This window comes from Sminthopsis crassicaudata, chromosome 2 (genome assembly GCF_048593235.1).
Source record: "Sminthopsis crassicaudata isolate SCR6 chromosome 2, ASM4859323v1, whole genome shotgun sequence".
In the NCBI taxonomy this organism is placed as follows: domain Eukaryota; kingdom Metazoa; phylum Chordata; class Mammalia; order Dasyuromorphia; family Dasyuridae; genus Sminthopsis; species Sminthopsis crassicaudata.
The window spans coordinates 74,562,511-74,578,496 of NC_133618.1; the positions used below are offsets into that span (position 1 = coordinate 74,562,511).

Consider the following 15,986-nt stretch of genomic DNA (forward strand, 5'->3'; position numbering starts at 1 on the left):
ACATAATTTTAATGTCAGGGAGAAGAAAATAGTTGCAACAACCACTAAGGTTTTTTCTTGAAACCTATTAATTATTTAGCAAGATTTATAAAAGTATAGGCAGTCAATCAGCAAATAATTATTTATTAGGTACGTACCAAGTGCCAAGTACTATGCTAAACACTGGAGATAAAAGGAAAGATATAGTCTTTATTTTCAAGGAAATCATTGTTTTATGTGAGATAATTATGGACAATATATATATATATATATATATATATATATATATATATATGTATATATATATATATATATATATACAAACATGCACACCTGCATATATGTATATATACACAATATTACAATGTAATATAATAATTTATATAGTATAAAATTATATTATACATTATTGAGACACTACATATTGTCTATGTTATATATTTATATTATTATAATATGTATACATGTATAGATACATACATGTATATGTGTATACTTATATATGTATGTATAAATGTGTGTGCAAATACATATATACCTATGCATACACATAAACATACAGACATACAAACACAAACACTGTACACACACAGTAAAAATCAAAAGAGAGAACATTGCAATTGAGAGACAGAATGTGAGAGACAGAATGCGTTATTCAAAGAATAGAAAGCTCGGTGTCACTTGATCATATAATATGTGCGAGGGAAAATAAGGCATAAGAAGGCTGGGAAAATGGGGACACAGGTAATGAGGGCTTTGAGTGACAGATGATTTTATTAAATCTTGGCAATGATAGGGAAAGACTGGAGCTTAGCAAATTGGGGGTGGGAGAATGACATAATCAGATTTGCAATTTAAGAATACCACTTTGACAGTTGAATAGAGATAGACCAAAAAGGAGAGAACCTTTTGTCAAGAAGACCAATCTGGCTATTGAAATAATCCAGAAATAAAGTGACTAGAGCCTTCACCATGATGGTGGCAAAGTCAGAGAAAAGGAGAGTATATATATAAAAATGGACAAGTCCTAATAATAGACTGGATGAGGGGAGAGATGAAAGAGAATTGAAGAGTCAAAGATGATGCCTGAGTTGAAAACTTATTGAAAGCTTTCACAGATATTTCTGGGCACCTGTAAAGTTTTTAATTCTTCCAAGATAGTATGCTCTAATGAAAGATGTCTTGTGTTCTGATCTATGAATGACCACAAACATTTTTTTTCTGTCCTGGTACTATGACAGGAGTTCCTAATCCTCTGCAGCTATAAGCACTTGTGAGCTAGTGTTCCTTCTTTCCTAGGACTGACAACTGTAACATACAACAGAACTGCAACATGGGGAAAACCACAGAAAAAGTTCTGATTGTTGAAAGTTACTATTGTGACAAGGAAGATAAAAAACGTATATTCAGAAGATATAGAGAGAACTGCTTCAAAATATATAATTGATAAATAGTCAAAGGCTATGATCAGGCAGTTTTCAGATGAAGAAATCAAAGTTATCTATAAGTATATAAGGAAGTGCTCCAACTCACTTTTGATTACAGAAATGCAAATTAAAACAACTTAGAAGTACCACTTCATACCTATCAGACAGGTCAATGTAACAAAAAAGGAAGATGATAAATGTTGGAGAGCATAGGGAGAAAGTGGGGCATTGTTAAAGAGTAATTTGGAACTATGCCCCATGGGCAACCAAACTGTATGTAACCTTTGATCCAGCAACACCACTACAAATTTTATATCCCAGAGAAATCATAAAAAATGGAAACAGACATACATGAAAAAAGTATTTATAGCAGCCCTTTTTGTAGTGGAAAAATATTGGAAATTGAGGGAATGTCCATCAATTAGGGAATGGTTGAACAAGCTGTGGTATATATGGAATACTCATGTGCCGTAAGAAATTATTTTCTTATTGAAGATTTCAGAAAAACTTGGAAAGATTTCTAGAAACCTGTACAAAGTAAAATGAGCAAAACAGAAATCATAGTCATTATATATATACACACACACACACATATATATATATATATATATATATATATATATATATATTGTCAGCAACATTATATGATGATCAACAATGAAAAACAGTTCTTCTTAGCAACACAAAGATCCAAGACTAGTGCAAAAGGTTTGTGAAGAGAAAAAGCCAGATAAAGAACTGATGGACTCTGAATACAGATCAAAGCATACCTTTTTTCATTTAAATTTTTATAGTTTTTTTTTCTTTTGATCTATTTCTTCTTTCATAACTGTGACTAATATGGAAATACGTTTTACATGTTAGCACATTATAACCTATATCAAATTAGCCATTTAGGAAATTTTAGGAAAAAGGGAGAGGAGGGAGGGAGGGATAGAGGGAGAAAAATTTGGAACTCAAAAATCTTATAAAAATGACTGTCAACAATTGTCTTGACATGTAATTGAGGGAAAAATAAAACTATTAAAATGTTTTTAAAATATATGAGGGAAGGAGCAGCTAGTTGGCATAGTGGAAAGAGCTCCAGTCCTGAAGTCAGGAGGACCTAAGTTCAAATATGCTCTCAGTCACTTAACATTTCCTGGCTGTGCAGCCCTGGACAAGTCACTTAACCCCAATTGCTTAGCTATATATATATATATATATATATATATACATATATATATATATATATATATATATATATATATATATATATATATATATATATATATATATATATATGAAATGCTTCACCAAATGGTCAAAATGGAAAATAAAAGAGAGTATGGGAGTATAGAGGTGATAGTTTGGGAAATAAAGGTGGGTTTAAGGGACTAGATGTCACAGTATGAGATAGAACAAATTTGGTAGTTGTGAAGCAGAGGAAAAATAGAAAATAGATTATAATCATAGAAAGGAATTTCAGAGATTATGAACATGGAAGTGATAATAAAATTAAAAGTATGATCATCTTTATGAGTGGCTAAGGAATGGTGGCAGAATAAATCATGTAAACTGAGTAAGTACAGAACTATGAGTTTCAGATATTTGAAAAAGTATCAGCATGCATGTTAAAGTCTTAATATGTGACAGCTCTTGAAGAGTAGAAAAAGACTGTGACACAAGTACTGAACTCATTGAGGAAAGAATGGGAGAGTCCTGGATGTCAAGATAAAATGCTATTTTGATTATATAATAGATATGAGTTGAGTGAAGCCCAAAAAGAGAAGTTACTAAGTGAGAGAGGTGGAAGAAGAACCTGGAAGTGGCAGTAAGTATTCCAACAGCCCCACTTCAATCAGTGAGCCAGTGAATATAATTGAAACCAATGTTATGCAGGGAAACCAAGGAGGATATATAATTAGGAGGAAGCCAAGCCTTAGGGAAAGCTAGAAGATTGAAGGAGTGGGAAAGGAAATATTTAGAATGAAAATGAAATTGCTACCTATGGTCATAGCATTCCAGAGAGCACAGTGGGTGAAACAGTGGGTGAAATAAGGAGCTTCAAAGTGCAATACTGAAAGGGATTTGTTCCAATGGAATAGGAATAAAAAAGGCAGTGGAAGACAGAGAATGGAGTTTGGATGATAATAGCTTGGGCTTCTTAATTACTGGAGAGGGGATGGAGTTTGTTAATCATTGAGGAATTCATTTATGGTGACCAATAGCACATTTTACTTTATCTTGATATAAATCAGTCCTTGACATCTGAACAAAGTCTTCTGATGATCCCTTCTCTAAGGAAATCTCTAAGGAATCTGATAGTATTACTATCCACCTCCTCATTAGTATCAAAACATCCAATTCTGCTGGATTACTTGCAAAACTTCATAGAATCCTGAGGAAAATAATGACTTGGATCCAATCCCTTCTACCAGGTCTTTGACATCCAGGTTGTAGTATAAGGTGTATGTCAATGCATTATTTTACTCCAAGGAGATTTGATTCATAAAAATAATCTACAAAATAATAAATCCCAGTATTTAGACATTTAAATGTCATCTTAACTGTCTTGAAATGGACTTCAGTAGTTCTATTTCATCAAGGATAACTATCTCAAAATAAAAATCATTCACAAAATAAATGTTCTGCCCTTCCCCATACTCCTCACCTTGATTCTATCCTATTCAAAGCCCTAGAGCTACCCTAAAGACATTTATACAGAATGGAAGATTGAGATCAAATTATGTAAGAGTACACAAAAGACTGTTTTCTTTAGTGTCTGAAAATCCCCCTTTTTTACTCCTGTCCTATATTGGCATGGCATTTAATTCCTTAGCAGCCATTTTGAATGACTATACTAACTCATAATACCAAAAAAAAAAAAAAAAAAAAAAAAGGCAGCTAGTGCACAGTGAATAGCATGCTAGGTCTGGAGTCAGGAAAGCGCATCTCTGACTACTTTGTCTACATACTGGGATTTATTATTTTGCATATATTTGACATATCAGATTGCTTGCTGTCTAGGAGAGGGAGTGCGAAAAGGAAAGGAAAAAATTTTGGAATACAAGGTTTTGCAAGGGTGAAAGCTGAAAATTATCTTTGCTTGTATTTTGAAAATAAAAAGCTATTATTAAAAATTTTTAGAGATTAGATTAATGCAATATTGGAAGGAAGCCAATGCATTGATCAGTTCAAATGCCAAATATTTAAATGCCTATCAGTATAGAATGCCATCAACTACTCATTTAATGTATGCAAATGTTTACATATGTGTATATGTATATATATATATATATATATACATATACACACACACACACATATATATATATATATATATACACACACATATATATATCTATATATCTATATTCATAGAGTAGGGGCCTCTATCACTTTCCAATAGAAATGGCAGTTGTTGATTTGATTACTACTCTCAAAACCATAGATGAGAATAGAGGGTGGAGGGAAGGTATGCAGTGCAAAAACAGAAGGCAGAATATCTTTTAGGTAATAGTTTACTGGAAAAACAACAGTTTTACTGATGTAAGAATGTGAAATATGGCCTGAGAATTATTATATGTGGTGGGTTAGGTATGTTTGCAATAGTTCACCCATAAGGACAGTTCAGGCCCACAGCAAAGTTTCCAAACTGAATGAATCAACTCTTCAAAAGAAAAGTGTGAATAGGGGACAGGAGAACAAAATTTCTTGATCTAGGTAGAGAACATGGCAGGAAGGTGACCAGAATCCATGACCAGAATCCACCTTTTTTAAACGTTCCTTAGATATTGGTAGACATTTGTGGGCTTTTGAGAGGTTTCAGCTTTTATTATTTTTCCATTCCAAATGTTGGTGCCTGGAGTTTCTTTTCTACAAGTATTAATTCATGCCCTCAAGTTCAAGAGATGGTTGGATTGTCATATCCAAGGCAATCTCAGAAACTGTTATAGCATATTTTAACGCCTTGGTATCATTAATGTGAGTACCTTATATTTCCATTGTATGCCATATCAAATTGTTTTAGTAAATATTGTGCCCTAATGATTCATTAACACAAATTCAGCCTTTCAAAACTCAGCTAGGTAAGTCCTCAGTCAAAGTTACATACACATAGTTCATTAGCAGGAGGGAGATTGAGAAAAGGGAGAGAAAGGAAAGAGAGGGGAAGAGACAGGGAGACACAGAAAGACAGAGACAGTTTGAGGGAAAAGGACAGAGAGATAGAGACAGAGAAGTAGGCAGAGTAGAGCAGATTAGATGATATAGTAAATAGTAAGTGGGACCTATATTTTGGAAGGCCTAAGTTCAAATCTGATTTCAGACACATTAGTTATGACTCTAAATATATCACATAAACTCATATTTTTCCTTTTTTCACATGGAAATAATAATATAATCTAAGAATTGTGAGAATAACACGAAGAAATATTTGTAAAGTATTTTGCAACTCTTATAGCATGACATAAATGCTAACTTATTATTAATAGATTCATAGATCAATAGATTATCTATTAGGTTTAATATGTGTAAGGTACTGTACTAAATTCTGGGAATAAAAATGTAAGCAAATCAATCTCTCTTCTCAAGGGCTTACATTCTAATGGTGGAAAACATATAATCATGGATTTGAGATGGGGCAGAGTGGTTGTACAGTGTGATAATCAGTAAGTGTCAGGGTCACTTGGTTCCCAGAAAGATAAGATGAAATGTCATCTAGTAGAACAAATGGACCAAGGGATAATTTCTAAAGTTGTAAGGGAATAAGGGAAGAGATGAGGATGGATAAGGATCATAGTCAGAATACATGCAGCATATTGAATAAAGTTTTCCATCCTTGTGGATTATTCCAAACAACATTAAAACAAAACCTCAAATAAAATTTTGGAGTAGCAGAGCAAAAAACAAAGATCAGAGTGAGACATTTTCCAGCCTAACACAATTTAGGAGGTTGGATGGAGAGATCTATAATTCCTGGATAGAAGATAGCAAGGAGCATGGTAGGAGTTCCAAAAATGACAGATTTGAAGATGGTTTGTGACAGTGGCAACAGCAGCAAAAGCTTCAGGAGCTCTCAGACTAAAAATGGTAAGGGAGTCAAACAACTGTCAAAAAAAGATTACAGAGGACCCTTTTCTGGCATTTTGGTGCAATTGACAATGAATGATATCTCTATTGTTATTGTAAGGTTATTCTGGATCATAATACCAGGAAGGGTATGAATGCTTCTAGTTAGCCACAAGGGAAAAAGGATCAAGAAAAACATAAAAAGGTAAACATGAGAGAGTAATCATGAGATTCTATTAATTATTTATATTCCTGTATGAAAAGTTGATAGATGTAATTATTAAGAACTTTGTCATTAGTAGGATAGTTAAAAGGAGTCTACAAAGATAGAGGACATGACTGAGTCAAATAGTTGAAATTATCTTCAAAAATGAAATGAAGGGATAAGAAATGGGATATACTGGGAAAAAGTGGAGAGAGAAATAGAATGGGTAAAATTTTCTCACATAAAACAGGATCACAAGGAAGAGTTTATAGTAGAGGGGAAAATGAGGTGAATGGCAGAAAATGACTGAATTTCACTCTCATCAGAATTAATTCAAAAAAGAAGTATATATTTCTGTTTGTGTATATATACACACACTCATTTGGACATATAAACCTATTTTACATAATAGGAAAATATAATGGGAGGAGAATAAGAGATGGGGGATAGAGTAAGGTTGATAAAAGGAAGGGCAAATTAAAGGAAGCAGTGGTCAGATCCTCACAACAACCTTGAGTGGTAAGAGCTATAGACTTTATTATCCATTTTACAGATTAGGAAACTGAGATGAAATGATTCACCTTTGTTCACAAAACTATTAAATTGAGGAGCCAAGACTTGAATCTACTCAGCTCATTCCAAAGTCTCTTCTCACTGTGCCACACTGTATGCAAAAGGATGAGGAAAGAATCAGTGGTATAGCAGTCATAGCATAGGCATTATGGATAGCATTATCATTAGCAAAAAAGGCATAACTACAGTTATATGGATCAGCCATTCCTGCTAGCTGATACAAGACGAGCAGTGAGTGAATGAATTCATTGAAATTGTCCCATGAAACTAAAGACAATCCTTAGACTGCCCTAGGTATTAGCATTAGTTGATGTTCATGATATTATCAAGTATACTTCACGTACAACCTTGTGCTTTTTCTTTGAGAGGAGGAAACATTTCAACACACCTTCATTAGGTATATATGAATTAGACAAGTGTGATCATGAAGATATCATTACATGTGTTTCACTTAACTTTACAACCCTGGAGTTGAAAAAAAATTCAAGAGACATAGTTTCTGGATCATTTTATTAATAAGGCCAGAATTTTTTAAAATAGAAGGATAGTCATTTAGTCATCTTTCTTACACCAAAGACCCCTTATTGTGGTGTTCTCACAGTTTAAATGCTCTTGGAAAATCAATTAACTCTGATTGGTGAACAATTAATGAGAAGATAAATATTGCATTACAATGAGGAACTAGGCTATATTTCCATTAGGATCTTGGGAGTAGATAACTTGGATCACTTGATCAAAGAGATTCATCAATTTATATATCACTTGTCTGACAAAATGGAAGATCCACATTTTCCTAGACCTGTTTAAGCAAATGAAAAAGAATGCACAAAATTAGAATTTTTTTTTTTTTACTGTCTGAGTAGAGCTCAGCCACCCTGACTAAGTAATTCTTGGAAAAAAGATTTCTGGAGTAGGAAGCAGAAAAGTGGAAAAACTTTGTTTTTAATACAATAAATAGTTATTAAATATGAGAATGAAAGAATCATTTCTCTCATAACCAGCTTACTCTCATTATATGAAGACAGACAAGAAGAGTGAGACTTATCATAAATCTCTTTTCCCTCCTCCAAGAGACACAGCGCTTGATTCATGCACTTTGATTCAAATCCTTCCAATACAGAAGAAATAACAAGGAGCTGCACAATGAGCAAGAATGTCAAAATACCCCAATAACATCATAACCCTGAGTTCTTGATTAAGTTCCAAGACACTATTTGGGAACACCACTACAATGAAATTCCCATGTGTGCTGTCTTGGCAGAACATACAACTGGTCTAACAATTATCAAGGTCAGCAGTGTTCTATGCTGTTTCATTATACTTACCCACATTCTCTGCCTTGAAATAGCAATTGAGGGCAGTTAATTTCAGATTACTAGTCAGCATTTCCCAAGCATACAATTCACCTGCATCTGAGTACTTGACATCTTTGCACACTGTTCTTGACACAAGGCATGCCTTATGTTCTATTGTAGGAATTATCAAATACTATAATTACCTCCAATATTGGAATAAAAGAGGTTGCATTTTCATTGAAATAATTTAATAGTCATGTTTTTATTATATTAAATGTGCTATATAATTTCATTAGTATTATAATCCATTATAAGTAATCTCTTTGAGTTTGTGTGTGAAATCTTTTGCTAATGCATTCTGATGTTTTTTAAATGCTCATTTTGGATAATCATTTTTTTTTCCTGCAGGCTTTCAAAAAATTTAAAATGACAGAATTATTCCCCAGCAGGATTTATTCAATGTTTATTCAATTATTTTTTCCAGTTTATAAACATTAAACATGTATCATTGTGTTAAATGCGGGAGAAGATACAAACAATTCTGTTCTCGTAGAACTTATTAAGAGCACCTCAGTAACACAGTGGCTTGGAGTCAGAAAGACTCATGTTCCTGAGTTCAAATCTCAGATATTTATTAACTGAGTGACCTAGTAAAGTCACTTGACCTTCTTCATTCATTTCCTTATATGCAAAATAAGCTGAGGAGAAAGTGATAAATTATTTTAGCATCTTACACAAGAAAACTCTAAATGGGGTCATGAAGAGTCTTAACATCACCAATAAGCATGATGATATGATTATTTATCTAGAGCCAGACTTCCTGGATAATGAACACAAGGGGTTCTTAGGAAACATTGCTAACAATTTTGCTAGTTGAAGTTACAGAATTTCAGCTTAGAAATTTAAAATCTTAAAAGATGATGCTATTAAAATGTTTTCATCTAAAATGCTAGAAAATTTGAAAAAAAAATCAACAGTGTCCACTGGATCAATTTATTGTCCGGTCCTAAAGATAGGCAATGCCAAAGAATATTCACATTACCAAAAAATTGCACTAATTTCACATACCAGCAAATTTCTGTTTGCTATTCTGCAAGCTGGCCTTCAGTAATATGTGAACCAAAGTTACTAGAAAGATACATAGGCAGAGGAACTAGTGACCAAATTGCCAACAATCACTTAATTATTGAGAAAGCAAAGGAGTTCCAGGAAAACATTCACTTATAATTCATTGACACATAAAAGCCTTTGCTTGTATGGATCACCAAAAATATGTGGCAAGTCATCAAAAAGATGGGAGTATCAGATCATCTCATTTGTTTCCTGAGAAACAAATATATGAATTATAAAGTAATAGTTAGACCTGAATGTGGAACAATCAATTGTTTTAAGATTGGAATGTACTTTTTTTTATTTAACTTATATAAAGAGAACATCATGTAAAATGCTAGGGTAGACAAATCAAAAGCTTGAATTAAGGTTGCTTTGAGACATATCAATAATAACAGATATTCAGATGATACCACCCTAATAGCAGAAAGTGAAGAATTAAGAAGTTTCTTGATGGGAATTAAAGAAAAAAAATTGCAAAGGCTGGTTTAAAGTTAATTTTAAAAACATAGATTTGGCAACAGGTTCCACCATTTCCAGATAAATTAAAGAAGAAGAAATGGAAGTAGTTTCAGATTCAAAGATCACTGCAGACAATGACTGAGTAGCAATGAAATTAAAAGATGCTTGCTCCTTGGGAGGAAAGCTATAACAAATCTGTGCAGTTTTTAAAAAGCAAAGATATCACCCTGATGACAAAGGTTCAGATAGTAAAAGTTAGGGTTTTTCTAGTATAGTTGTGGACAATAAGGAAAGCTGAGTGCCATAGAACTGATGCTTTCAAATTGTGGTGCTAGAGAAGACTTTTGAGCATCCTTTGGATAGCAGGGAGATCAAATCAATCAATAGTTAAAGAAATTAATTCAGACTGTTCATTGGAAGGTCAAAAACTTAAGCTGAGATTAAATACTTTAGCAACAAAATGAGAAAACAAGACAATGGAAAAGACACTGGTGTTGGGGAAAAAATGAAGGCAGAAGAGAGATGGCAGAAGATGAAATGGATAGATAGTATCTGGGAAACAATGAGCATAAGCTTGGACAGACTTCAGAAGATAGTGGAGGATAGTATAGGCTGGCATTCTATGGTGCATGGGGTCACAAAAAAATTGAACACAATTGAACAATTGGACAAAAGGGGTTAAGACAAAAATCAGTAACTATATTTCAATATTTCTAATATTTATAATTTCATTGGTAATTCCATTTTATTTATAATTTCACTCCAATGGTATAGGATACAACCTTTTTATAATTTAATAGACAATTAAAGCATTTCTTTGGCTAAAAAAATTCATCACATTTCAGCCAGCCTATCAGTCAACTTTACAAAACATATTAAGTGACTTCCTTCTTGAGCCCTGGAGCTGCTGTTTCTGCAGCAATCCCCAGAACTCTCAGTGTCATTATCATATGCAGGAAAGGGGAAGGAAGAAGACCAGGTTAAACATTAGCTGCCACTGTGGGGGGCCTCTGGCTGAGACAAACAAGGTAAGTCACAGCTATACCATCAGCAGCCACCACAATGCAGAGCAAGTATGTGGTGGTGGATAACGGGTCAGTGGGAAAGATGTGCCTTCTCATAAGTGCATAATCAATCTGAACATGAACAGCAGGCAAGGAGAAATATGACCAGCTGCACATCCTGTCCTATCCCCAGACCGACATCTTTGTCATCTGTTTCTCCATTGCCAACCCACCTTCCTATGAGAATTTATGGCAGGTGGTATCCAGAAATATGTCACTAATTCTCTGATGTGCCCATCCTACTCACGGGCACCAAGAAGAACCTGCAAGCCCAGGCAGATGACAAAATACAGCTAAAGGAGCTGGGCCAGGCATCCATCATAACTGCAGAGTGTAGTTCTGAGAAAGCAGATTCATGCCTTTCACTACCTCAAGTGCTCTACATTGCAGCAGAATGATATCAAAGAAGTATTTATTGACACTAGCCAGGCCATTCTTACTCCAACACCATTCAAGCAGGGCCATTATTATTTCTTCTTGTGACTCCCCAACATTGAAAGGAAGTATCTCCCCTTTCTACTTCTGCTGGTTTGTTCTGGGGATTGCCATCTATTGATCCATGCTCCTGAACCCCTTTCCCTCAGTCTCACCTCAGCTAGATGTGCCTTGGCCTCCTTCTCCCTTCTAGTTCTGATTAACTTCTCTTTCTCCCTCCAGCCACATGACCCCCAAAGAATGTCTATGCTTTCCCTATCAGAAAAAGAGAGTGAGATATGGGGCAACATTCCTGTCCCCCTTTCTCTGGGAAGTCTTTACATTCAATTCAATGAACATTTATTTATCAAACTCCTGCTCTGTGCAATGCTCTCCTCCAGTGCCAGGAATTCAGAGAAGAAAATGATATTGTCCTGACTTTTCTTCAGATTTAAGCCACTGTCCTTCGGTCCCTGATACTCAGATCTGACTAAGTCCAGTTGGGGAAGAATGTCAGTTTAGGGAAAGGGTATTTTCCATCTCTCTCAGTCCATCAGTTTTCAATGAGTTTCCTTGGGTCAACCCTCAAGGGATTTTCTGAACTTCCCTAGGTCTAGGGCACTCCTTAAAGACCCATCCCACTCTCCAACCATTCCAAGTCTTTGAGCCTATGCTTATCTTCATGTAATGGTAAGGCATCAAAACCAGTATAGTTAACAATAATACATGTAATTATGTGTAGTAAGGAGAAACAGAACAAAGTGCCTCAAGCAATGAGGGAAATTATGTCCAGCTGATGAGATCAAGGAAGGTATTGCTCAGGAGTTTGCATTTCAATTGCAGTTTTAAAGGACAGCTAGGAATTCAGTAGTTTGTGTTTTGTTTTGTTTTGTTTTCCCCTGAATTGCTGCAACATTTGCTAAATTGCTTAGCAATTCCAAACATATTTGAATTTCCCTTCAAAGAGATTTGATTTAAACTGCCACTTAGACTTTCTCCCTCTCCCCACCCAATTTCATATGAAAAGTAAAAATAAAACAGGAGAACAATGTGAGAAGCTAAGTCTATATGGAAGGAAGTGACATTTAATTTGCTAATTATTTGGGGAATTGGGCCATATCACCATCTCACAGAAAATTCATGTAAAACCCATTGTCTTTTCTTTCAGTATTTGTATAATTCAGAACAAAGCAATAGTTTTATTTATTTTTTGTTAAATGGAATTAGAATTATTCACACTGAGCAAAGCTTCAGCCAGTCATACAATCATAATCTGTCACTTGCAGTCAAAATTGTAGGCACATTTATGACTTGGCTTCTTGAAAAAATGTGTACATATCGACTTTGTGGTCATATTTGTTTGTCACTACAGTTTGGGTGTGAACTAACTCTGAAAGTGGTATAAAATCCTGAATAATACATTCTTATCTCACTTTGATTAGACAACATCTCCATCTTTCCCCTTCCCATCTTTGTGATTTGCCATTTGAAAATTTCAGAATTCAAGAAGCCTAATAATAATTCACATTTATATAATACATTTAGCTTTAAAAATCATTTTCCTCAGAGCTGCTAGGTAACAGTAGATAGAGCAATAGCTCTGAAGTCAGGAGGACCTGAGTTCAAATCTGGCCTCAAACACTTAACATTTCCTAGCTGTATGACCCTGGGCAAGTTACTTAACCCCAATTGCCTCAACTAAAAAAAAAATAATAATAATAAAATCACTTTTTTCCCAAGACTGTGAAGTATATTAGTGTATTGATTGTTAACCTGTTTCTTCATCTATAAAATAAGACTAAGTGACTGTCCATAGTCAACTGGACATTAAACACTAAAACTTGAAATTGACCCTGAGTTTTCTTTGTTAACTTTTGGAAGCAATCAGAGTTAAGTGGCTTGCCCAGGATGACATAACTAGTAAGGGTCTAAGATGAAATTTGAATTCAGTTCATCCTGACTTTAGGGCTGGTTGCTCTACTTAGCTGCTTCAGAACCTAAATCTTCTTACTCAAAGTCTACCCCCAGTTAGATAACACAAGAAATTAATTATTTACTACTTAATCAAAACTAAGTAAGTAAAATGGTCATATGAGAGAAAGTTTCTTTATTTTTCTTCTTACTCTTCTTCCTAATGTTTATAGAGAATATTAGTTTAAAAGGTACATTTCTTTAATAAAAATTACTCCATCAGTTTAACTTCATCTCATATCTCATGTTTCAATACCTCAAAGACTATACATTTTTCTTAAGAGGCTTGGAAACTAACAACCAAGCTCACATTGAAAATTTCTCTCCATATCAATCCAGAGCTCATGTGAGTATATATTTATACATCATAGTTTATAAATGGCTATTAAAACATATAAATATAATTATTTCTATAAACTCACAAGCAACAAAATTTTCATGATAAATGGAATAGGGAAATATAAATATAAATATAAATAGGGAAATATAAATGGAATAGGGAAACAATGTCAAGCTTCAAAATAAGGAAATGTATTCTTGGTTATTATTAAATGGCATTTAGAATTTCACTTTCTACTAAAAACATTTTTTAATAATATTTCACATGCTATTTAAGAAAAAAAGAAAAAAGAAAATGCTAAGGACTTTAAGTATATTGGAAAAATGGGTTAAACACATGAAAGAGGGGTTCATAAAGGTCAAACACCTTCCGTGAAAAAGTATAGTAATTGCTACTTGGACCCAATTTTAATTTTAGTAGGCTAAGTGAATGCAAAATATATATCTTAGTTTTCAGAAAGCAGGTGCTACTCTCTCATGAAATTCTGCTCACAAATTTAATTGAAATTGGTTTGGATGTGAGCACTCTCAAATGATTTGGAAACTGGCTCAAGAGTCACGAACAAGAAATAATCACAAACTGCAGAGTATCTAGTTGTCTAGAGGGGTGGCACAGGGATTGGTGGGTCTACTCTCATTTAGCATCTTCATTAATGATCTGAAAGAGGAAGTAAATAGCATGTTAATGAAATTCAGAAATGGTAATAGATGAGGAGGTATTGCAAACACCGATAAAGACTTGGAAATTATAAAAAGAAACCCATAGAGGTTAGAGATATAGACAAGAATTAAGCTGAGATTCGGCATTTAAAAGTGAAAGATGAGATGGGAAAGGGAAAGTGAGAGAAATCAGAAACAAAAAGAGTATTCCTGAAGAGAACCGAGAAAGAATATCAAGTAAATGATGACCAAAAAAGAAATTGGAAAATATACAGGGGATGATGATAAATAAAAGAGTATATCATTTGAGACCTGGTTAAATAACTACAACAGTTTAGCTTTGGAAAGAGAAATCATGCAGTGGGTAGGAGAGGCTAAGATGACAGCAATTTTTAATTATAAAATTGAAATGTCTTAAAAAAAGAGATCTCATAAGGAAAAGGTTTTAGAGATTTTCTTGGATTTATTAGGCTGAACTTAGGAGTGATGGGCAGAAGTTATCCAGAGGCATTCATAAGTTCACTATAAGGACAAACTTTTTAACTAAAAGAGCTTTCTAAAAGTAAGATGAACTGCCTCAGAAAGTAGTGGGAAAGAGGAATTTAGAGGATTATTTTACAAGGATATTATAGAAGAGATTGATGTTCATCAAGTCATTGGACTACACAACTTATGACCAACTCTAATATCTCCTATAATGATAGCAAATTATCCAGAAGGAAAGTACCGGTGAGTCCCTTTTCAAGATCATTAAAGAAAAAAAAAAAAAACGGATACAGAACTCAAACCTCAGTATCTTCATGAAAAAAAAATCAAACTGAATCAAATTGAATAGAAATTAGAAAACTTTAATAGGAAGAAGAGAAAAGAATTCATGAGGCATCTAGGTAACATAATAAATAAGGTGATAGACCTGAACTCAGAAAGACCTGAGTTCAAATCCAGGCTCAAGAAACTTAGAAACTGTATGACTCTGAACAAGTCACTTACACGCTATCTACTTCAATTTCCTCATCAATTAAATATGAATAATAGTAGCATCTAGAGTGCTACTAAAGATTGTTCCAAGGATCTAACAAGATAACCAGTGAAAAGTTTTTTTTTTTTTTTCCAAATTTTAAAGCACTATATAATGTTAGATACAATGATAATGGTGGTGATGCTGATGATGATGAGAAACAAATACGTTTGTTCTGATAGCCCAATATCTACTAAAATCCTATTCCTGTGACAAATTATGATACACAGGTAATCTTATCAAAGGCTAAACCAATGACATATAAATTATAGAAAGTTTCATCAAGAAACAAGGGCTTCAATCATGAGTCCAAACGGACCTTTAACCTGTCATCCTATGATCTGCCTAGCTAAATTTGGAAATATTCAGCACCAATTTAGCCACATGGTGAATTATGGATGGCAGAATGATCATTTA

The 15,986-nt window shown here is 33.9% G+C and overlaps 1 pseudogene; it reads left to right on the forward strand.

Annotated features, from left to right (window-relative positions):
• The first annotated feature begins 11,165 nt into the window (after positions 1–11,165).
• Positions 11,166–11,650, forward strand: LOC141552642 (rho-related GTP-binding protein RhoG-like; annotated as a pseudogene).
• Positions 11,651–15,986: the final 4,336 nt, after the last annotated feature.